At 44.7% G+C, this 24,887-nt stretch overlaps 1 long non-coding RNA gene across 1 annotated transcript in view; it reads left to right on the top strand.

Annotated features, from left to right (window-relative positions):
* The window catches only part of LOC144381519 (uncharacterized), a 57,740-nt gene extending 33,132 nt beyond the window's left edge, over positions 1–24,608 (top strand). Inside the window, exons 3-5 of the long non-coding RNA XR_013446786.1 lie at positions 22,549–22,723; positions 23,814–24,061; positions 24,231–24,608. This is a non-coding gene — a long non-coding RNA (uncharacterized LOC144381519). The remainder of the gene's footprint in view (positions 1–22,548; positions 22,724–23,813; positions 24,062–24,230) is intronic.
* Positions 24,609–24,887: the final 279 nt, after the last annotated feature.

The raw sequence follows: 24,887 nt of genomic DNA, 5'->3' as shown, positions 1-24,887 counted from the left end.
CCGGTTGGAGCCCATGGAGGGGGAAATGGGGAAAGGAGCTGATGAGTTTAGATTTCCATCAGCTCCAACAATTCTTCGGGGTTTGATAGGGATTGACATTTTCCTTCAAAGCTGTGATTTGCTGAGGACTTGTGGTGGCTTTTCATTAAAATAGTATCTGAGAGTTTAAAAAAAAAAAAAAGGAGGCTTGGCTGAACAGATATCCAACCTCCCTTAATAAATGCATCTGAGCTTACATTTTTCCTCTCTGATGTGTCAGCTGGAGATTCTCTTCTCCAACACACATGGGCACTGCTTAAATCACTCTGATTTCTCTCCCAGGCAGACTTCTGCTGAAGAAACTTTTCTCACCTTAAGATAATAAAGCCCCCAGTTGAGAGAGGTGGAAATGGCAACCGGCTTGAAATTTCAGGGGAGAAGACTAGGTCACTGCAGAGAAAGAAAGAGCTTGCCAGCTCCGAGAAGCACAATGAGTACTTTGGAAGTAGGATTTTTGTATTCATTCTGTCTTTCGTTGGCCTTGGAGGTGTTAACAGCCTCGCGGGCCTCACTTTTCCTTTACTCCCATTCAGGGCGGCTGTAATGAGGGGAAGGTTGGAGAAAGAGTGGGAGAGAAAGACTTTTGTGTCCAAATCACTTTGATTACATTGCTTGTTCAATCTTAAATTTATTCAAGGTGACAGTAAAAGTCTAGGGAGCAAGCCATTAATGGAACGGTGAATTATGTAACTTACATGGAAGTCTTGCTTCCCCAGGCCAGACTTAAGTGGAGTCAAGGCTTTTGTCATTTGATGGTGCCTGTCTCTAAGAACTCACTCCGTTTTCTTGCTTGGATTCCAGGCATTGGAATCCTGTGGGTCACTGATGCTTCCCATGCTTTTTCTTTAAGTTTTGATGTAGTTTTCCATTCCTTTGAGCTGATTTGGGTCTGTTTTATTGCTGTCGCTACTTTTCCAACTGTTCAATGTCCTCAAATCTAGTGCCAGGACTCCCCTCTATTCTTCCAGCCAGGAGGAGTGGTCCCCTAAACTCCCAACAACAAAAGATTCACACTTTGTAAAGCCAACTTTAGATGGCTTCACATTCAAGTAAAGGCAGCTTAATATAGAATGTGGCAGAGACTAGCTAACCATTCCCTTCACCGGTCCCGTTTTCTTCTTGGGCACACAGCTCCATTGCATTTCCCAGTCTCCTTTGCAGCTGTGAAAGTTGCAACCACATGACTCAGTTCTGGCCAATAGAAGGTAGAAGTGGTGTCGGCTACTTCCAGAACGGGCCCATGAAATTCCTACCCGGTCCTCCAGGTCCTCTCTCTTCCCTTGAGTGATGGTCAGATTTAAAACCTGCCACTGAAGATGATGGAAGACCTACACACCTGAAAATGTGTAATATGATAGCAAGGACTTTGTAATTGCCTTGGAACCTGTCGATTCCACCTGCTACCCATTAGCGAAGCTTGGCTAAGTTTATAAACATTCACTTTGATCTGTGTTTTCTACAACTGAATAAGAGTTACCTTGAGTGAATTGGGTCACATTCCTTAGAAGGAGGTCCTTTGCTTTAAAGAGTTATAAAAGCTGGTGGGAAAGATATGGAGCAATTCTTCCCATTTAGGAGAATAGAAGGAAAAGGTCTGTGTAGAGAAAGAGCTGTGATAGATTGGATTGTAGCTCCCAATTCTTTACTCCTTTCTTTGTCATTGTGTTTCATCATTCAACTTCTAAAATTATTCTTATGCATTTATGTATTTCCATTTTTTATCAAGGTATGATTAACAAATCAAATCATATATATTTGAGTTGTACAATATGATTTCTAAAAGGTGTACAATGTGATGATTTAATGCATGTGTATATCATGAAATGATTGCCACAATCAAGTTAATTAACACATTTGTCACCTCACATATTCACGTTTGTGTGTGTGTGTTAAAAACACTTAAGATTTACTCTTTTGGAAATTTCAAACATACAATACAGTATTATTAAGTATAGTCACTATGCTGTACATTAGATCCCCAGAACTTATTCATTGGATCACTGAAGCCTTGTACATTTGACCACCATCTCCACATTTCCGCCCACCCCTAGCCCCTGGCAACCATTGTTCTAGTCTCTGGTTCTATGAATTCAGCTTTTTCAGACTCCACATCTAAGTGAGATCATACAGTATTTGTTTTTTGTGTTTGGCTTTTAAATTTGGCATATTGTCCTCCAGGTTCATCCATGTCATCACTCAACTTTGCCTCTCCTTTCACCGGTACTGAAGATACTGGAGTGTGCTTCCCTGCCCTTTGTCCTCGAGCTCAGCTGTGTGACTTGCTTTCGCCAATGAGATGTTAATAGGCATTATGTGGACCAAGGCTTTAGATACATTTGAGTATATTGGGTCTGCCCTCCTGTGCTTCTGCCATCACTATGGGAAGAAGATGCTTTGCTTAGCTTACCAGTGTGAGGGGGATGAGAGACATGGGAGCAGACTTGGCTCCAGCCTGTATCCCAGAACAAAGCTCAAACTAGCTCACACAAGGTCACCTTACCCATAGATGACCTACAGATGAATGACTGAGTATAAATGATTTTTTGAATAGAGATTTTTTTTTTTTTTTAAGTAGTCCTTACACCTACCATGGGACTCAAACTTACAATCCCAAGATTAAGAGTTGCACACTCTACTGACTGAGCCAGCCAGGTGCCCCAGGAAGGTTCTAATTTCTTTACATCCTCACAAACACTTATCTTCTTTCTTTCTTTCTTCCTTCCCCCACCTCTTTTTCTTTTTTTAAAAAAGAATTTTTTATAAATAGTCATCCTAGTGGGTATAAAGTAGTATCTCATTTTGGTTTTGATTTGCATTTCCCTAATGACAATGATGTTGAACATCTTTTCATGTGCTTTTTGGTCATTTGTATATCTTTTGAGAAATGTCTATTTAAGTCCTCTGCCTATTTTAAAATTGAGTTGGTTGTTTTGTTTGTTGTTGAATTTTAAGTGTTCTTTGTATATTCTGGGTACTAGACCCCTATTAGATATGTGATTAGCAAATACTTTCATTCTGTGGGTTGCTTTTTCACTTTCTTGATAGTGTCCTTTGTTGCACAAAAGTTTTTAATTTTGATGAAATCCAATTTATCCATTTTTTCTTCTGTCACTTGTACTTTTGGGGTGTCATACCTAAGAATCCATTGCCAAATCCAAGGTCATGAAGATTCACTCCTATGTTTTCTCTAAAAGCTTTATAGTTTTTGTTCATATAGGTGTGTCTTTGATCCATTTTGATTAATTTTTATATATGGTATGAGGTAAGGGTCCAAATATTATTTTTCCATGCTGATATCCAGTTGTCTGAGAAAAAGCCATTAGGTCTTGGAGTTATTTGTTACACAGCTTTGTTGTAGCAATAGCTAACTGATACAAAGTTTGTCTTTTCTACTTCACATTTTACACATCCTTACTCCTGACATATACCACATTCTGAGGTACTATGCTGAGTTCACATTTTGGGGGCTCCTTTCAGATGAGGAAGTGAGGTGTAGTTGTCTTGAGAATTCTCCCACATCCGTCCTCATACATGTTATTAATGGTGTTGGAGAAGAGCTGACTTGCAAATGTTTTTCACTGTGATTCTCAATTGGATATGGATGAGGTTTGAGAATGCTAAGATAAGTAAGCCCTATTAAAATTCCTTATATAATGATAATTATTAGGATGCAACAGCAGCTCTGTTAACCTTTGGGCCAGTTTGCAATATATCTGTGGCCACTTGTATTCTCTTCCTTCCCCACATGCAGCCCAGAGCCCAGAACAGAACTGAAGATGGTGGTGCCAGCCCTTTGTAAAGCTGGTGACTAACTGAAGCATCTTTGGGCATCCTTATGCACAGCTGAATAACATGGGGCAACTTTCTTAATGATTTTGCACTTTAATCTCTTCACCTGTAGAATGGAGAGCACAATAGAACCTACCTCAAGGGGACATTGTGAGGCTTTGAAGAGCTGGTATTTGAAGCACTTAGACCAGTGCCTGGCACAGAGCAAGACCCATGCAAATGTTTGTTAGCTGAGTTTTAAAAAGCCTTGTGATAGGAGTCATCTGCATTGAAGTGGCTGGCTTGGCTTGAGCTTCATTTCCTGACTGGGTCCTCTTCATCCTTAAACTTCTTCCATAGCCTTTCTGGTTCTTCCTGACTCCAGAAGGCATTGGGGTAGTTCTTTTCCTTATGGCCTTTTGTGGTGTGGAATGAATCCTGTATTATTCTGTCCCTGAGCCTTCCCTTTCTCCTCCAACTGAGCTTGAAGCCAAGATGGCAGGTTCTTCTTTGTAGGTCTTTCACCGGAGTTGGGATGAGCCCATGCAGGTGCCTGAATCACATCAGAGGGTTGTCATATGGCATTGTTGGAACCCGTAAAGGGAGTCAGATACATCCTTTACCTGAGGGAAAAACAAAGGAAAGGTTTTCTTTAGAAATAGAATTAAGACACTGGTTTCTCCCCAGCTCATTCATTATGCAGTCTGTTTAGAGAACTACATGGAAAGAAAACAAATGGTTCATCCCCACTTTTTCCATTCCTTTTTTTTTTTTAATTGTCAAAGTTTAATACAGCTGTTTTGCTTTCCTATTCCAGGGCTGGCATCTGATTACAGCAGAACTGATTTATGGTGGGAAAACCTGGAGGTGAATTATTTATTCTCCTCATGTAAAGGATTAGCTATTTCTACTTTTAATGGATTTTTGTTGTGGTGTGTTTATATATTTTTAGATGGATTAAGAAGTCCTCTGACCTCTCATATCATATCACACAAAGCTATTTGCAAATCACATTAGAAGTCTGGATTTAAACTGATGAAAGCAAAGAAATAAAGAGTTATAATATTGAGTCCCTGACCCAAGAGATTTTTCTTAGTTTATCCTCCTGTGTCCCAGAAGGAATACATAGATGTGAGAATAAGACCATAGCCCAGCAGACTGTGTTAAGCTAGCTGACACAAGTGTCCAGCTTTCCAGGCACAGTGGCTCATCTCAAAGGCTGCATCATCCCCCAGTGGGTGAGGGAAGAGCCTGGAGGATAGGGTACAGACTGGGCAAAATGTTGAACTTTCAGGGCATCGACTGCCAGTATAGAGCACCAGCAGATGAACATGCTCTTTAGATTGTCAAAGACTAGGCTTTCTTTTTACTTGAAAGCAAGGTGGGTTTATCGATCTATCTTGAATAGATAATTTAAAGTTTCACAGTAAAAATTTTCCCTTCAATCCTTACCTTCCCCCGAAGATAAGAGTTCTCCATTCCCTGCCATGGTAATTGTTCTTAGTTTCCGTCATTTCCTTCCAGAGTTTCTTAATGTAGAACAGTTGCAACTACCTATTCTTATCCCCTCCCCATCACCACTTTTATACAAAATCTGGCATGTTTTATACACTGTTATTCTGTGCCTTTAAACAAACCCTTAGCAATACATCTTGGAGATCTTCACATAAAAGTACACAGAAAATGTCCTCATTGAAAATGTCTTCATTCCTGTATAGTATTCAAATGCTATGCTTCTACCAAGGTTTATTTAATGAGTTCCCCACTGATGGATGCTTAGCTTGTTTCCATTTTGCCATTTCAAACAAATCTGCAATGAACAACCTTGTACTTATCCTCTGCCACATGGTTGTGAGTTAATCTGTAGGAGAAATTATCCAGTGTGACCTGCTGGGTTGAGAAGTATTTGTAATTTTGATAGATGTGTTCAAATTGCCCTCTGTAGTTGCTGTGCTGCTTACGCTCCCATCAGCGATTCTTGAGAGACCATACTGTGTGTGTGTGTGTGTGTGTGTGTGTGTGTGTGGGTGGTGGGGAGAGGTGTGGTTTAAATTTCTTTGAAAGTTGTGATAGTATTTAAATAAAGGGGTGGAGTGAGAGAAGGAAGTGGGAGAGGTTCTTCTGGGTTCCCAGAATGTGAACAAAGAGCAACTGGGACTCCAGATAATAATACTAATTGTTAATATTTATATGATACTTGCTATGACACTAAGTGCCTTACTATGTTCACTCATTAGATTAGGATGGCTCATTTTCATTTGATTTTCTTCTGATTTTTTTTTAAAACAAGTATTGAGTATTTACCATGTGTGAGACATTCTGCTAGGTGTTGGTTGATGTAATGTTTGTTGACAGAAGTCCTGCCTAATGTCAACAGAAAGGGAATTTTGGGGCAAGCTCTTACCATCACTAACCAAGATTGTATGAAAAATACTAACAGCGATCTAGTTTTGGGTGCTGTGTAATGTCTCCCAAAGATGTTTGCCTTGGAAGCTGCAACACAGTGAGCTGTGTGGTTGACTCACCTGGTGTAGGCTGAGGCAGAGCAAATTCCAACAGCTGCTTTACCTCGACGTGCACTGATGGTCTGCTTTGTTTCATGCCTCTGTTTAATAATTATAGTTTGGGGTTGGATGAGTAGGAAGGGGGAGGAAGAATTTGATTTTGTGTGAGTGAGTGAGTGAGTGAGTATTTGTGTGTGTTGTAATACTAAACTAAGAAATAAATCCAGTTCAACCACATATCAGATTTAGTCAATAGCTGGCAGTTATAATTAGTACACGCAATGTATTACTTCAGAGGAATATTGAGAATGCAAAAAAAAAAAAGACAAAACAAAACTGAATGCATATAAATGGAAAATATCTTCCAGACCTGCAGGGAAATACACTGGTACTGATTGGCAAGAAAAAAAAAAAACTGGAGACCAGAGTTGATTAACATTGAGACCTAGTGCCTCTCATTATTTTCTAGTTTCTCTCACTTTCTTTTCTCAGCCCTAGGCCATCCTCAAGATTACTTCAGAACTCTGTTGTCTTCACTCCTGCCGCTGGCTCCCAGAGATTGTCCCTTCACCTCAGCTGGCCTATCTTCCTGGTTCTTAACCCAAATTATTTTATAGTGCCAGGAGATGGTTTAGCCTCTGTTGGCGCACTGTGGGGCTCGAATGCCAGTGTTTCCCTTGTCTTCAGGGTGGATTCGAATAATAGAGGGGGTTTTAGGGTGGGCCAACTATGGTTAGAGTGTTAGAGATTGGAAAATAGTTTTAGTGATAGTATTTATTTATTTATTTATTTATGTTTAAAGATTTTATTTATTTGAGAGAGGGAGAGAACAAGTGGTGGGGAGGGGCAGAGGGAGAGGGAGAGAGAGAAGCAGACTCCCCACCAAGCAGGAAGCCCAAGGTGGGGCTCCATCCCAGGACCTGGAGACCATGACCCAAGCCGAAGGGAGATGCCCAACCAACTGAGCCACCCAGGCACCCCAGGGATAGTATTTATAGCTAGGGAAAGTGTTTGGGGTAGAAGAGTAGTCTTTTGGAGGTATTTGGAAATAGAAAAACAGGGGATTTAGTAGGAAAATGATTTACAGTAGTTCAAGATCGTTTCCAAGTCAGAAGCGGAGAATTGGGTTCTGACTCTAGAAATCTGGGTTAAATACCGTTTCAGTCAAGGTCCATTCAGGTTAATGTAAACCACAGTAGTTATTTCAAACAGTGGGAGACTTAATAGAGAGACATGGATACAAGTATCATATCTGGGAATAACTTGCCTGAGCTTGGAACCAACTACACCCTTTATTTTTTAATTTTTATTTATTTTTTAAAAGTAGGTTCCATGCCCAGCGTGTAGCCCAACGTGGGGCGTGAACTCATTACCCTGAGATCAAGGCCTGAACTGAGATCAAGAGTCGGATGCTCAATTGACTGAGCCACCCAGGAGCCCCCACTACACCCTTTAGAGAGGACATGTACTTTGCTTCATACCATAGTCCCTGTTTTGCCCATTAACTGAGTATAGGCTGGCTAGACCCCTGAGTGTGTGATCCTCACTGTAGAGGAGTTTGTAGCAACAGAATCAAGATCTGTTTCTTGGATTAAAGCATTTTGCCTTGTTGATGTTTTACAGACAGACTATCACTACCTTTTGGTAGCTGTTGACAGGTGGCTCCCTGATTTTTAGACCTATGCTTTACATGCCTTAAGAATAAGCCCAAGGCCTTCTTTTTCTTCTGAGGCTATTTGTCCCTAAGAAATCCCATTCATATGATGGCTTCAGCTGTATAAGAACTATTTTGTGCCTCTGGCATAGTCTTCTCTTCTGAGCTCCAGTCCTCATGGATGCTTCAAAGGCCACTCATTTAGCACATGTGAGACTGAGCTTACCATGTCCCTACAAAACTTGATTTTCTCCTGGTGTTTTCCCAGGGACAGGCTTCACTATCTACCCAGTGCCTTAAGTCAGAAACCTGGGAGTCATCTATGACCTTACCTCATTTCCCTACATCTAATTCATCGTGAAGTCCTCTTGATTTTTTCTCCTAAATATCTCCTGAGTCGGTCCTTTTCTCTCTATCTGCCCCTCCCTCCCTAGTCTAAGCTACCATCAACTCCCTCCTGAATAACTCAGATGGCCTCCTCGCTGGTCTGCCTCCATCTATTTTGATTTCCCTCCAGTTAATTTTCCAACTGACTCTCGTGTGCTCTTTTCAAAGGCATATCTCATGCTAACATATTTTTCCCTCAGGGATGCTTTCTCTGCCCTTCACGTCACTAATCACAGTGGCAATTTTACAGTTCTGAGTGTGATTCCTCAATTACTGTCTGCCTTTCCCTGTGGATTGTCAGCTCTCGGAGGGTGGTGGCCATGTCTGTTTTTCCTCACGTTTCAGAGGCCCCAGCCCTCAGTGTGATACATAGCACATAGCTGGAACCCAGCACATATTTTCCATAATGCTTAGCCCGGAGTTTTGGACTTAGTCAGTGCTCAGTAAATACTAGATATTTATAAATACCAAATAACAATTGAGCAAATTGACTTTCAGGTTCCAAAATGGATTGATATGCAGTTATCAGCCTATCTAAGACTATAAAAGTGAGTCTGTGAAGCTCTATTTTCTATGGGATGTAAAGGAATACTTGTCAGGGATTTTAGCTGCAAGTGACCGAAGCTGTGTCTGGCTGACTGGGCAGAGAAGGGTTTGTTCAAAGGGGACAGAGGAGTTCATAAGGTCATTGAGAGAGCTGAAGAACCAGGCTAGAGGCTAAACCTATAGAAAGATGCCTACAACTATGCTGGTCTGATGGGGAAAGATGCCTACAGCTATGCAAACTGGTCTGATGGGGAAGCCATTGCAGCCACCGCCACGGACTTAGCACTAGAATTTGCTCTGTTGCAGCCTCTGCACCAGGAACTAGGCTTGCTGCTCCCTCGGTTGCATCTGATTGGAGGAGCCTGGGCCACATGTCTGCACTGCAGCTGCAAGGGAGATAGGGAAGTGAGATCCTCCCCAAACATAAGAAGCATATGTGGAGCACCTGGGTGGCTCAGTTGGTTAAGCGTCTGCCTTCAGCTCAGGTCATGATCTCAGGGTCCTGGGATCCAGCCCCACCTGGGGCTCCCTGTGGGGAGTCTGCTTCTCCCTCTCCCTCTCTCTGCCCTTCCCCCAACTTGTGTGCTCGCTTTCTCTCTCTGAAATAAATAAATAAAATCTTAAAAAGAAGAAGTATATGTAAAAGATGTCAGGCAGCCACCAACATGACGAAGGTCCTCTACAAATGGGCAGTCATAAAATAAATTCTTCACCTGCTCCTAGCTTGTAATTGTGTATCTGGGTGTTGGCATGTACTAATAAACAGTCAGAGCTTGACCCAGCGTACTCTAAACTCTTTTCTTACCTTTGCAACTGATTTTGCATTTTGCCATTAAATGCTTTAGCTTAACCATCTAGAAAACTAATGTAACACTAGCTACCAAATGCTAAGAATCAGCAGTAATAGTAATGCATTTTGAGGACCTTGGATAAAAAGCACTCCAAGGATTTGCTGTATCATTATTCAAAATAGATGATTTCTGATGAAAATGGTAAGTTCAAAGGGCTTGATAGCTTCTCAGGATGCAAAAAAGGCAATGCCCGGCACATACGCTTAATAAAACCAGTCCCGGAGATGTTTGCCCAACTCTCCTTCCTGCTCCTCCGTGGGCTTTCCAAGGCAGGAATATGCAGGAATTGTAATGGGCGTAATCAGTCACAACATGCGAGCTTATTATATTGGCTGCTTTCACAGCTGGAGCCTTCCGAAACTAGTCACAGCTTTTTTCCAAAGTTCATTGGGTTGTACTTTCTAGCACATCCTCATCCCAGGTAGGCTAAGAGGCAGAGAAACTCCAGATGAGGCCCCTGAGAGCACCATTTACTTATGTATGATGCAGCTTGAGAGAATCACACGTGATAAACACACATCTCTTTTCTTTCAGTTGTGGAATCCAAAATCTCTTCCAACAGGGTAGTGTCAGCAATTGGTTTCCTTTTAAGGCTCTCCTTCCTTTTCTTTTCTAGTTCTTTTATTTTTTAAAGCCTGGTAGTCTTAGTTCTCTTCTTCCCTGGGGCTGCCAGCCAGTTCTTTGTCACTAACTCCTCTGCAAAAAATGGCTACTCTAGCTTCTTCATCCTTCTCAAACTCTTGCAGCCTATGCTGGTCTGGTGCATTGCTCTCCACCCCAGAAATACCTTTATGGATGCTCACCCTTCCCCCTTAACACTCTTGCCTCCTTTTCCCATTTATTGGCGGAGTCTTCATGGATCTCCAAGATAAGGTCATGGTGCGCCTATGTATCTCTTCTCTGCCTGGTCTGTGGTGAGCCCTGGTCTTTTCCCCTTTACCCTTTTCTCTCATCAGCTGGAACACATACCCTGTTCTTCCTGTAATGACCATGGCCTCCATGTTACGAGGTACTTCACGCAGCGGGTTCTCTTTGCCTGTCAATAACATGGGGCACATAGCAGGATGGATGCATTAGCTTCCTGCATCCCAGTTACCAGATGAGCTGATCTCAGCCTAGGAATAATCTAGAGAGACTCTATCAACCCCAGGACACTCACGCTTACTTGGTGGCAAGCTTATTTGGAGGGAGAACAGCATTAAGAATTCCTTTTTTTGGAGCAATCACTAGATGCACGCACTCAAGAAAGGTTTTTTGAGCTGAATCTGGCCTCTGATCAGTTAGTGATTGACTATGACAAGAGAGGGAAAGGCACAAAGCTTTCCCAAATGGCATACAAATTATAGTGGGGTGGTCATAGACTGAGAGGATGTTGGAGAAAGATTGAGTATTTATTAAAATATCTTTTGTCAGCCAGATTTATTTTCGTCTTTCTTCATAGGATGTGATAGTTTTGCATCAGCGCATCTAAATGAAATAATTTGCTAAAGGTCAAATGCAATTCCCTCCAGCCAGCTTTCATTTACCTTCTAATTAATAACTAAATGTTCACACATACATTTGCCTGAGGCTCATGCATGAAATAATAACTACCATTTATTGAACACCTATTATATCCCAGGCATTTTGAATACATTATCTCACATTCTCACAAACCCAGAAGGTAGGAATAGCCCTTTGATAGAGGAGGAAAATGACGCCTGGAGAAGCTAAGTAATTTGTCGTTGGTCATGCAAATTAGTATATGATGCCAAATGCTCGGTGCTTTTTCCTACCACACTGTAGGCCAGTGGCTTCCCACACAGATTTGATGTCTCGTGCAAGCTGCTGTTACTGATGAAAGGGAAGATGAGAGATTGGTATGGAAGACTGTGACTTTGTGAGTCAAACACTTCCCACTGGAGGACGTCGCGTTGCCCAAAGCTTGTAGTCCTTGATGGTTGTCATGGTGCTAATAGCTGGGTAACTGAGGTAGGGACCTTGAGGAAAGGGCTGGAAGAGCCTCTGAAATGATGAAAGCTTTAGGAAATGTGCTCTCTGACAAATCTTTGGCTCTCCTGAGCCAGTATGGGCTGAACTTCTCTAAGAGAGGATGTGTCTTAGTATGTCTCAGCTCATATTTCTTCTCTGAGTGAATGAGTGCCACGACGGGTCAGTGAAAAACAGATCTTCCTCTGTAGGATCCAGGTAAGAAGTCATTCCTCCTACTTTTCTATTGACCTCTGGTGGCCACAGGCTTTCCACAAAGGGAAATTACAAAAGTTCCTGGTATTAGGGCCACATTGCTCCATGGAACTCTCATAGTGATGGAAGGAGAGAGAGAAGGAGGTATGTGAATATTTGGGAGGGACCAAAATGCTGTTCTGGGCAGGGTTCTTTAACATTCAGTTCAGTTCACCCCTCCTCCCCCAATGCCCTCTCAGTTGAAGGAAAGGTTGCAATTAAATCAGAAGAACATGCTTTGTACTGGGAAGGCAGTTTTGGACATGCCTCACCTGGAGAGGTGGGTGAATAGGTCAAAATAGAGACTGGCCACCAAATGGTGACTTCATAATGCAGGTGTTAACAGTTTAGCTTGAAGTGTATTATCAGGTCATTACTTCCAGAGAGAGGCAGGTGGAACTGAAAAGTAGATAGAATTTTTTTCTGTAGCTCTCCAACCATTCTCCCGACTCCTGTTTCCATGTGTCCTGGACTCCGAAACTCTACAATATATTAGCCATTTAAAAATCTAGTACTTGCTTTTCTTGCACATTACTTTTGGTAATGAACTTGTAAAAATCATCCAAACCTCTTATCATTCTCTTAATATTTGAAATTTGAACAAACCAAGTAAGCTTTGAAACATTTATTGAGTAGTTATTTGACTACATCACATTTAAATGACAAAATCACCACCTTCTGACCTCTCAGAGCTCTCCTTTCCATTATGCCTGTAATTGTGATAAATTTCCACCTGGTGGTGATTCTCTGCTCTAGCTGCATAGATCCAGGACATTACCTGGTACATAAATCATAAGAATAGCTTCTCAATAGTGAGATGTAAATCCCTTGCATCAAATTACCTAGGACTTATTTCCTGTCCCTTGTTAAAACACAGATTCCTGTGCTCCAACGCTTCATGTACCTAATTAGACTTTTTGGGGCCTTGGGTTCAGGAAATCATCATTTTTCAAAAGCTTCCTTGGTGACTCGGATGTAGATAAGTTTTGAGAGTCACTCGTTTTGAGAAAAATAAGAAAATCTCATTATAATTTTTTAAAATAGTAAGAATAGTATAAAAAGTGATACTCAAAAAAGCATACCAAGAATTAGTGTACAAAAATCTATGTGCAGCATACGTTCTTTGTCTCACTAGACTTTGATTATCAAACAGGGTTTATTTGTGACTCTACTTTTCCCTTCTTCCCTTTAAGTAAAACTGCCCAATTTTCAATTATTCGTAGAGTGTTAGACCAATTCCTTGATCTCTCCTCACAAGCTGCTGGGGGGTCCTCCTCATCCTACAGCTATTACTGGATACCTTTAATACTTTGGCCTCATCACCTGGCTGAGAAGTTCAACTAGTATCCCTCCCAAGAAAGCCTGGCTTTGTTAGTCTTATAAAAGTCCCCAAACCACCTTCCTGCTTTCTGTGTTTCATTGCTCTGAATCTGAAAAAAAAAAAAAAAAAAAGACTGCATGGCAATTTGCATAAAATTAAGATTTCTTTTTTTTTAATAAGGAAAATGTTCTGGCAACCAAGCCACACCTTCCCATCCATAACTGGTTCCTCCAGATGTGGCAGAGAGATTTTTTTTTTTTTTTTTTTGCTTAGATGGATGATTATTCTTCAACTAAATTAGCAACTACACAAATTTCAGCTGTTTTTATTTCCTTCCACACTACCTTGGGTATTGAATTTGTAAAACTCAGCCAAACCTCTTTTCTCTCTTAATATTTTACATTTAAACAAGCCAGACAAGCTTTAAAGCATTTATCGAGTCGTTACTTGACAATATCGCACAAATACATTTAGGCACACTCAAGGGCAATATATTAAGCTGATCTGCAAAATGTTCCTCTTTTACTACATTCAAGACATTTTGTTCTCACTTTCCAGCTCTTGATGAAGAAATTTGACATTGGTTCTGTTTCATCTCCAGCTTCTGCCTACTGGGAATAGAATTTCTAGCAATTATCACGAAGTGTCAATGGAATAAAAATCATTTGAATATTTCATTGGTTGGCTGCAGAGAGGGGTTGGATTGTTATCATGAGATATTTCTTGTCTAACCCATTGTAGGGTGATGATAGTGTGTCAATTGACTGATGAGTCATTCATTCATTACCATTTCCACAAACATATCAAGAACCTATCTTCTGCCTTGTCGTGTTTCCGGTGCTCAAACGCTATCCGAAATTGGCTTTTCCATTCCAGTAGTCATGACAATTTAGTGGAGGAGAAATGCATGGCAATGTAGATGGTCCCGGTGTATGTACGATTTTCTCACACAGATACTTGTTCCTGGTGTCCCAGGCAGTTCAGAAAGGCTAACGTTCCCAAAGGAATGTTGTGGTTTGGTCCAACCTGGATAATATTTTTACAGCCAGTTTGAATTGAGTCCTAGAGTCTTGTTTTCCTCAGCTAAGGGATGCTAACATCTGCCTCTGATCTCCACCTTCTGTGACTCTCGATTATTTTACTGATTTATCTATACTCTTGGAAGTAATTCTTCCTCACTCTTTTTAACTGCCTTACTGCTTACGTCACCTGGAGAGCTTATGGGTAAGTCTTGAGAGAGTTGCTCCCAAGAGGTGTCAGGTTGTCAAAATTTAAGAACTGTTTCCCAAAAAAAAGGGAATCCAGAGCCATACTAACCGTCAACGTGGGCCTCAAACAATGAATGGTGAGCCGCGTGTTCATTTGACTTGATGGCGCAAAAGAATTCATAGCCAAATCTACCCAAATGAAAGTTGGCAGCCCTTACTTCCAAATTAGCCCTATTGTGTCTGGATGGAAGAGCCTGTTAAGTGGAACAGATGAGAAGTATTATTATATTTTAGTTCGACATCATATAGATCATTTACATTAACATGTGGTTCATGGTGAACAATGTGGGCTTTGGAGCCTGGGTGTCTGTTCCACCCTGGCTCTATCCTTCACTCACAGGGTAATATCAGGCAAGTTACTTTTCCTCTTCGGACTTCTGTTTCCTTATCCACAAAATGAGAAAAATAGTGGAATGTGCCTTGTGGGGAATCGTGAGGATGAAATCAATAATTCATTTAGCGCGTGGTAGGACCTCGATATGTGTAAACTATGATGAGTATTTGTAGTTCAGGAGCATCTCAGGTTCTGCTTCCGTTTCTTTGGGTTGTACCCTTCTGGAGACACATGGATGTGTCTTTTTAGTTAAACTTGAGACATCTTGTTATTAGGGATTCTTACTGTTGTTACTGATACATTCATCCAACCCATGCATTTAATGAGATTTGGAGTCCCTCTGCTCACTTATTAGCCTGGAGGATGGCCTCGAAAGTAGACACTGGCCCCTGTGCCCAAGTTCAGGAGGCCAAGGAGATCCTCACAGAGATCACAGAGAGAGAGAGAGAGAGAGAACATTTTCTATTTTATCTGGCTTCTGGAAGTCCGAGTCCAGTGGCAAGTGAGTGAGTGTTGAGAGAGGACAGTTGCGGCTTTTGTCATTTCGGTCAGATGCTGCTCTCTCTGAGCTTCTTCTCATTCCTAGGACTTCCATGGAGCAACATGGAATCACTGAGAAAAGTGAATGGAAACCTACATATTGTTTATAGTCTCCGTGGACTTTTTTAGAGTCCTGAAAACTTTTTCTTAACTATTTTAATTTTTGACTAGGTAATTCATCCACATGGTTCAAACATTAAAAAATTGAAATAGGTGTATAGTGGACCTTCTCCTTTCACCTAGTTCTCACCCACCCCTCTGTAGGTACAGCTTATTATTTATTACTTATTTAGTATTTCAGGTTCACTGCATGGTAGCCGACCAGCAGGACTGGCTCTGTGGGTGTGGAGAATGCATGTGCAGTCACACAGGGCCCTGCGTTCAGGAGGGCCCTGCCTTTGATTGAACGTTCTGCTATTGCTGTCTTGCAATTCTTAGTAATTGTTGACCCCCCTGCCCCTCCATTTCATTTTTGCACAGGGCCCTGCAATTTATATGGTCTGGGCTGCATGCTTGACGTGGTCCTTCAGTTTGCTTTTTGGCTTAACTGTATGCCTTAAGGATCTTTTCATATTTATATATAAAGAACTGTCTTGCTATTATGATTTTTTACAGCTGCCCAATAGTCTGTCCCTGAGGATTAAAAACAAAACAAAACAAAACAACTATATATATGGCTGCTTTAGAATCCCTGTATTCCAGTCCTTCGATGCTTCCAAACTTGGGAGAGAGCAAAAGATTGATTGAGAGACGTACCAGAAAATCTTCCCTCTGGCTGGATCCCTCGTTCTGCCCGCATGATTTTAGAAGCCCTCAGAAGCAACTCTCATTTCCTTCTGAGCTTCCTGAGCAGCAGTGTCCCCACTCCCCAGGGCTACTTCCCTGCCACCCCCCAACCCCGCTTTACCTTTCAATTCACGGTTTCTGAAATGCTTGACAGGGAATCATCTGGGCTCCATCAGTCGCAGCAAACTACTTCTGTCTCTGCCTCGATCTGGAGACAAATACTTTGGGCTGAAGGACATAGTGGTCACCAGAGACACACTTTTAAAACTCGCCTTCCATTCCTTCTTTATTCTTCCTGATCATTATTTCTGGATAAATCTATGGTCATGGCTCCACAATGTGGCTGCTTTTCAGAAGACAGTCCAAGCCCTCCCTCCTAAGGAGTCTCCCAACTGTTGCAAGGCACCAGAGTAATGTCCTGAAGCCCATCACTCATTCTGAAACAGCCAATAGCCCTGGCTCCATTACAGACCTGCGTCCTTGAAGCCCTCTCTCGGAGTCAGATAGGACCCGGCGCTCATTCAGGAACAATCGCGGGTCGTAGGAAGCGTACTGCGCCCTAGCTGTCAGAGCAGCCGTCCCTCCGGGGAGAGCAGAGCTCTATGCGAAGTCCACATTCCCTGGGAGGCCAGTGCCGGGGCTTTGTGCCTGAGCACGTGTCCTGCCCGTCACCCCTCCTCTGGCCATAGCTTGGGTTTGAGGACGTGGATTTGGATCGTTGTGCCGGACTGAGCTGTTCAGGTGCGCAACGGGGAAGGCCGCCCTCCCGCAGAGCTGCGGCGGTGCGGGCCCCCCAAGGCATGCGGCGGCCAGGAGGCCTTGGCTAGCACAACGGCTGGCACGCATTCGCACGGTGTAGACACGCCGCAGAGGTGAGCGGTGGAACGGGCGGGTGGGACAAAGCCCGCAGCCTCGCTGTGTCACCGCCTCTGTTCCTTACCACAAACCACTCGGTGGTTTACTGCTCCGTGTTTCCATCAAGCCATACCCTCGGCACCTGAAAGGAAGATTAACTAGATGCTAAAAATGCACTTTTGGAGTCGAACCTGGCTGCCAGGGAAGGCTTCCAGGTACCCCGAGACTCCACCGGGAGAAAACAAGGCTACAATTCCAATTAAACGCCGTATTGAGCACTTTGGTCTCGGCACACTCTATTTGTTTAGTTTATTTGAATATTTGATAAGAGGAGTGCTGGGGTGGCAAAAAATTAATTAAAATAAGAAAGAACGATCTTAAGAGAGAAAGGGGGAAAATTGCTAAGAAGCTGTAGATGGCTTCTCCCTGCACCTGCCAGCAATTAATTAATCGCTAATCCGTTCATTATTTCCAACGTAGGAATCTCTGTCCCCTGGACAAAAAAAAAAAAGGTTATTATTTTTTAAATGTCTAATTAAAACAGGTTGAAAGAATCTCTGAAATGGGTTTGGCCAATGCTAATCACATCTGCAATAGGGTTGGAAGTTGCTGAAGTGCAGTCTTGGGGCTTTCTGGAATTGGAGAAATCTTTTCTCATCAAAACGCTGAGCCTTGGAGGCCTCTTTTCCTTACAGTTCACCATGAGCTGTTTCTCACTCCAGGTATCAGTGGGCAAGGACAGGCTTGAACACCAACAACGATCTCCTCCGTCTTCCTGCGGTGGGGAGGAGGGGAGGAGGGAGACTTTCCACCGCAGTCGTCCTGGGCAGCTGGTTGGAGGATATGTATTTATAACAGTGTGCTGGAGACATAATTTACATACTCTAAAGTTCACCCTAGGTTGTATTTAACCCTCTGCCATTGACTCAGGAAAGTGCCGTACTTCTGCTTGGGCAGAGGAGGGGTGGACAGAGTTCTGAGGTTTGTGCATCTCTAGCTAGGCCGGGCCAAGTGTCTTTATCCCAGAGCCCCGGGCCCACACAGGTGCTTGTCCCCCTGTTTTTCTATTACCTGCTCACCCTTCTTCACTCTAGCAGCTGGGAATCTTTACCCAAGGTGATTTACCACCGTGTGTGTCAGGATGGGTCTGACACTGATTGAGTCCTTGATCGCCCCGCTGTCCTCCCTGCTGACAGCTTCCCCCTCGGGTATCAATCAGGGCATCAGTTCCCTCCTTGTGGGTGAGCCAGGGTCGGTCAGGGATGCATTCGAACTGTCATCTTCGTCCGAACTGCCACCTGCCCTTCATGGCTTAAAGTCTGTTTGAGGCGTACACTCTTCCCAACCAACCGGCCACGGCTCGGGATGATTCCACGTGTTTTGGACAAATTTGGGGAATATGGTTTCTAAGAGGCAGTGCAGGGGACATTTACTTGCATCTGCTGTTCAACCTCCGAATCCCCGTCAGGGTGTTGATGGGGGTGGTGACAGCTTCACCTGGCAAGCCCCTTCCCCGACTAAAAATCAGCATCATGTCCCCTTAGCTGGGGCTGCAGTCAACAAGAGCTTTGTGAGTTCTAAGGCTGATGCTCTACAAGAATGCATGTGAGGAGCGAGCAACAGAGGGGACACAAAACGACGCCAAGTGAACAGAGGAATGAAGGGGGTGGAGGGGCAGCCCCTGAAGTTTCCACGGGAGATAAAAACATGGGGGGGAGAATGAAACCGAACATCTGTCTAAGCCTGGCTTTTGAATCGGCCCCAAATGCAGTGACATTTTCTTTCTTGGCTGCTTTGAAAAAGGAAGTGAGGAGAAAATGTAGACTCTGACATTAAAGATGGATGGGGCTTAGACAAATTGAACGGTTTTGAAGGTTTCCCCAGGGCGGGGAAAGCTGAGGGCACGTGTCCACGGCGCGCTCCTGGGAGAGGTGCACTCTTGCTGCTTCAGCCCGGAGAAAGCTGCGTGATGAAACGGCAGCTTTCAGCCCAGGCCAGCTGTAAGGGAGGTGAAATGCACGGCATCCTGTTGGCTGGCGAGCGTGCCGGGGGTTTGCTCAGCCACTGTAGGGTGACATTTGCCACAGGAGCTCGACCTGGCCTCTTGGTAGTGAGGAGCTTGGCGCAGGGGTGAGACCAGAGTACTGCGCTTTCCGGGCTTCTGCAGAAGGCACCTGTGGAGAGCCCCCTCCCAGGCAGAGCCTGTCTGTTCTGGGCCTGGCTGTGCATTTGACTTTAAAAGCAGGTTCAGCGGGCTGGCCCCTGGGCATGTGAATGGCATGTTGAAGGAGCAGAAATCCCATTATTGAAGAACTATTGACCCATCGGTCTGCATGCTGTTGACTCTCCGCTAACCTTCCATTTGTGGCCTGTGATTCTTTCATGTGGGGAGTGCTAATTGGAGAAGAGAGATTAGAAAGAGGAATTAGACAGTGACTGCATGTGACACTGGACAGCAAGGACTTGAAGGCCACTTGATCTGTCACGTCCTCCTGGCCACCACAAAATGGAGACTCCCTGTTCCCGTTGCCCCAGAACTTGTTGGTCCAGAGCGGCTCCAAACCCAGCGTGTCTTATGCATCTTGGTCACTCAGCTGTCTCCAGCACAGGCTCTGTGCTAGCACCTGCTAGTCCTCCATCTGTCTGTGTCTATGTCAGGGAAGGTTAGACATGCAAGGGAACCTGGGGGCCAACAGGGACGATGGCCAGGCACATCTACAGGGACGCAGGTGCACCCAGGATGAAAAGCAAGATATAGGAGCAACCCCCACCCCCCAAAAAAATCCTCATCCTGTTTTAATGGCATAGATAGGTGCTAGACTACAGCGGTCATAGCTGGTGCAAGCTGGACGTAAATAATTTCATGGAGCGTGCATGAATCTGCTTCAATTGGCTTTGGCTGCCACTGTGGCCCCCTTTTTGATTAGGATAGCTGAATTAACTTCCCCGCCTTTGGGCTCTGCTCCCACCATGCAACACAAATTGAAATAGTGGGGTGGCAGGCAGTGGCTGTGGTGGGGAGGGGACGCGCAGGGACCTTCCATCTTGTTAATGTAACGCTTCCTTATGTGATGGGAGCTGAGAGCAGCCTGTAATGAATTTCTCCTCTGGTAATCATTCACCAGTGCATTGTGACCCGTGTGTTTTTGCTGTGCTACACATTTCCAGACTTGCACAGTGACTTGTCAGCACCCAGTAAAAATGAATTGGACACGACCCATCTCTTCGTGAAATGCCCTCCCCAGCTGCCTTTCGTCTCGGTTGAGAGAAGGAGTAGGTGGGACCACCTGGAAAGGCAGCCGTGGACTCCAGGGCTGTGGTCTGCTTCCAGGCCCGGCTCGCAGGCAGATTAATGCAGGCGTGCCAAGTCTGTGGGCGCTCTTGTTATACTGAGCCATGTTCTCTGGTCCAAATGGTTCCAAAGTGGCCTTTGCCTTTTGCACCTGTTGTTTCTTGCTGCATGATGAGCTATGCAGGCAATTTCTTTTGTCGAGAAGACATGGGTGCAAGCGGTGGTACAATTAGGCATCTGGGCACCCCATGGGTTCTTACCAACTCTGGTGTGAAGACGCATTGATGGCGGGGGACAAGGCCATCGTCTGAGTCATCTGCATGAGCGTCGCCATCTGCAACTGTAATTCTAGCCACGTGGTCAATCATAAGAAGGGGTTTACAACCAGCTTTTACTGCATTTGTGGATCATGATGATTAAACAACAGATGGGAAACCCAACCAAGATTTTTAATCTCTACTTCTTCACTGATGGAGCGAGTGAGGGTTGAGGGAGTCACTTTGTGGCCTCTGTCTAGGGCTGAGTCTATAATTAGGGCAGGCACCCTCCTGATTTCCTGTGCCTATCTTGTACACTCATTCTTATCAGACCACAAGCACTGAGTTTGGTTTTGAAACAATGGTCTTTGGATCCTGGGAAGGTTCTAGGAAGCTTATGGTGAAGACGAAGCCCCTCAATTAGGGTTGCCAGATAAAATACAGGATACCCAGTTATATTGAAATTTCAGATAAACGATCAGTAACTTTTCAGTTTAAGTATGTCCCAAGTATTAGACGTTAAAAAAAAAAATGGGACTTCAAAAAAAAGACAAGTTGCTTTTTTAAATTGTGGTAAAATATACAGAACAAAAAATTGATGGTTTTAAACATCTTTAGGTATATAATTCAGTGGCATTAAATATATTCACAATGTTGTGCAACCATCTCTGCTATCCATCTCCAGAACTTTTTCATCATCCCAAATTCTGTACCCGTTAAGCAGTAATTCCCTATTCTTCTTCCCTCCAGCCCTTGGTAACTTCTAATCTACTTTCTGTCTCTTTGAATTTGCCTGTTCTAGGTACCTCATATTAGTGGAATCATATGATGTGTCTTCCTGTGTCTGATTTAGCATAATATTTTCAAATTTCACCCATGTTGTAACATGTATCAGAATGTCATTCCTTCTTAAGGCTGAATAATATTCCACTGTATGGCTATACCCAATTTGTTTATTCACTTATCTGTTGGTAGACATTGGGATTGTTTCCACCTTTTGACTGTAGTGAATAATGCTGCTGTGAATGTTGGTGCACAGGTATCTGTTTGATCCCTTGCTTTCAATTCTTTTGGTATATGTACTTAAAAGTGGAGTTGCTGGATCACACGGTAATTCTATGTATGACATTTTGAGGAACCGCCATACTGTTTTCCACAGTGGCTGCATGGGATATTTTAATTTGTTAACTCTGGCAAGCCTCCAACTTTTTCAACAGCATTTTAATCTGAATATATTTAACCTAAATCATTATATTTAAACAGAAACAGTGCCCATCTCCATGTTGGAACTTGTGGGCACAATTTCCCAGTGCAGACTCTAGGAAACCTACTTCCACGGTTTCCTCTATCATGAAGGATGGGTAGCAATGAGGAAGAATAAAACAGCTTCTCTAGTCTGCACAAACTGGGGAGCTTGATGCCTGTCAGAAAGGAGAATTTATACAAGTCATTCATTCATTCAATAAACATTTCTTGTGTTTGGATGGTAAATGCCAAGTATTCGAGGTCCTGATTCACAAAGGTGAATGAGACGCTTCTCCTTACCCTCCACTTTTGCTCCAGCCAGGTTTCCTTTGGGCTCCGAATCTCTGTACATGCTGGCCCTCTGTCTGACGTGCTCTCCCCCTGCCCTGCCCATTCATCTGACTCACCCTGGGATTTCAGGCTCCACCGGCTGTGGTGCTCAGGCTTCTCTGACCCCTACACTCACAGCTCTCCACACGTCACTTCATAGCTCCTGCCATGGTTGTTATGATGATTTGTGTGGTTATTTGATTCACTTATGTCTCTCTAGATTGTAAGCTCCCTGAAGGCTGGGACCATGTCCCCTACCTAGCACCTAGCAAGGCATATCATAGTAGGCATTTACTATAAAATGTGTCGACCATATGAATGAAGCCATGCATAAATTCTTTTCTCAAGAGCTACTGGGAGACAAGTAAGCACGTCCATGTCTACATAAATTGCTATGAGTGAGGGGCTCTGGCAAAGAGAGAGAGCACTTCTGCTGAGACGAGCTTGGATTGGGGCCAGCTCCGGTGGAATCAAGCCCGAGGATATGCTCCTGGGGCCTCTGCGGAAGGGAAGCGGCGAGAAGGTAGGGACGGGAGGCTCTGCAGAGCTTTGCCCTCACTGAGCTGTACGACACACAGTCAGACAACCAAATGGAGCCATTCCATGCCAAGGATGCCCGAGCTCGGGGCTCAGTGTGTGTTTAGCCCAATGTCCTCTTCCGAGGTGGGAAAGCCAAAATGTGTGTGACCTCCCCGGGGTCACAGAGCTTGAGGTGGAACTGAGAACCCTGGTCTCCCAAGCTCGGGGACCAAATCTCTCCCACCATCTGGGTGCGGCCACGTTCAAGGGGGGAAGGGCACTACCAACTTCAAAATCCTCTCAAGGTTTCTTTGAACTCCCACAGGATTGCAACATGGTTGGCTGGGAATAGAAATGTGAGCGCTCAGGAGCCGTGAGGTGAGGGCAGGGGGTGGGAGAGATTGAGAAGAAGGGCACATCCAGAAATGCTGCCTGCCCGCCGAGGCAAGGCCCTGGCAGGGAGGTTATGCGGTTATGTGAGAAGCTTGGCAGGCGGTGGGGCAGCCAGCGGGGCGCTCGGAAAGGCTGCGCTTCAGTTCCCAGCGGAGGCAGTCAAGGGCTTCAGGATGGAGATTTATTAGCGGAGCTGTGCTCCAGAGCACAGCAACCTGGCCCCGCAGACAGTGCTGAGTGCCGGCTGTGGAGGCTGCCGCCTGCACTTTGCAAGCAGAGCTACACGGGGCTCCAGGGGACTGGGTTTGAATGGGGCTGGAGGAGGGTCCACGCCTGACCACAGCTGCCCAGGCCTGCTGGTTTGGTGAGGGGCCCAGAGGAGAGCACCCCAAATCCTCACGTCCCAGGTCCTTGGCCCGGGGCCTTACCTCCCTGCTGGTCGAGGGCTTTTCTGGGCCCCTCTGTGTGGGGCCTCTGGCCCTCAAGACCTCAGGCTCTTTGCACCCTGTGTGGGACCTGCTTGGGCCGGGTCCTCCATGGAGAAGTGGCGGGGGGGCTGCTAACCTGGGGCCACAGGGCCAGAGGGGGGAATGAGGGAAGGCTCACAGGTGTGGGATGGGGTTTTCTGGCAGGGAAGAGAGAGGAAACAGGTGTTATTCCCTGGATAAGCGGCAGAAACAACTGCAGAACCTCCCTCACAGGTCTCTCACCTCGGTCTTCAGGGAGAACACAGAAGGCATGCTCTTCCTCCAGGAGCTCCTCTGAGGGTCCAACAAAGGAATGAGGAGGCCCAGCCTCGGAGGCTGCAAGGCCTGGGGTATTCTGAGAGGTGGAAATTCAGAAGCAAGCAGTGCCTCTGCCTCTCAGTCCTCAGGCTTCTCAGGGAGCGAGAGTTACAGTTCCTGTGAAGCCCACGGTGGACGGGAGGAGTCTCCGAGGCCCCACGCAGGTAGTTTCCTAGCCTGACCATCACCTCATCTCACACCCAGTCTCCTGGTGGGCTGGGGCGGGGGGGGGGGGGGGGGACACTTCCCCAGGAATTTGTTTAGCTCAGCCTGGGATTAGAGACGGAAGCCTGTAAGAACTGGAATGGAGTCATCTTTCCATTTCTTCTTCAGGCTCCCCTCCCTCCCCCATCGCTACCACCAACGTTGCAGAGACAAGGCACCTCAGCATCCAGATGGGTCCTGTTTCCCTCAAGGATGGGCCTGTTCCAACTTCATTTCTCTCCCTCCCCTGAGGATTGTATAAACATTTCCAGAAGGATGCAGATATGGAAAAAGAAAAAAAAAAAAGACCTTATGTAAACACTAGATGGCTAGGGATCAGGAGATACTATTAGTTTATTAGGGCTTTAAAAATCCCCAAAAGCTCAACTAAAGGAAAATAAAAATTTGCTTTCATTTTAACCTTTGTTATTGCTGCTAAGGTCAGTAATATGATAGAAGCAGGCATCTCAGGAGACACATGATATCATAAAGATCACAGAGGGGCAGAGAGGGAAATTGCAGCAATTTGACTGTGGTGACCTGACTGGTCAGTGAGGAGTGGGAAGAAAGTGGGGGTGGGGGTGAGGGGCCTGGGGGCGGGGGGAGCTGTCTTTTCTATAAACTAAGGAAAGCTGAAAAGTGATATGGATCAGACAGTGCTCTGCCCCCCCACCGCCCCGTGCCTGAAAGGGTCTTACTCTGCTCCCCAGCTTCTTCTCCACACTTTTCCCACTGCTTTGAGTTCCTAGGGGTGCAGCAGACTCTTTCCCACAGTGGGGATCTCTC

This window comes from Halichoerus grypus, chromosome 4 (genome assembly GCF_964656455.1).
Source record: "Halichoerus grypus chromosome 4, mHalGry1.hap1.1, whole genome shotgun sequence".
Classification (NCBI taxonomy): Eukaryota; Metazoa; Chordata; class Mammalia; order Carnivora; family Phocidae; genus Halichoerus; species Halichoerus grypus.
Note: the sequence above shows the minus strand (reverse complement) of the source record. Positions and strands in the feature narration are given on the sequence as shown.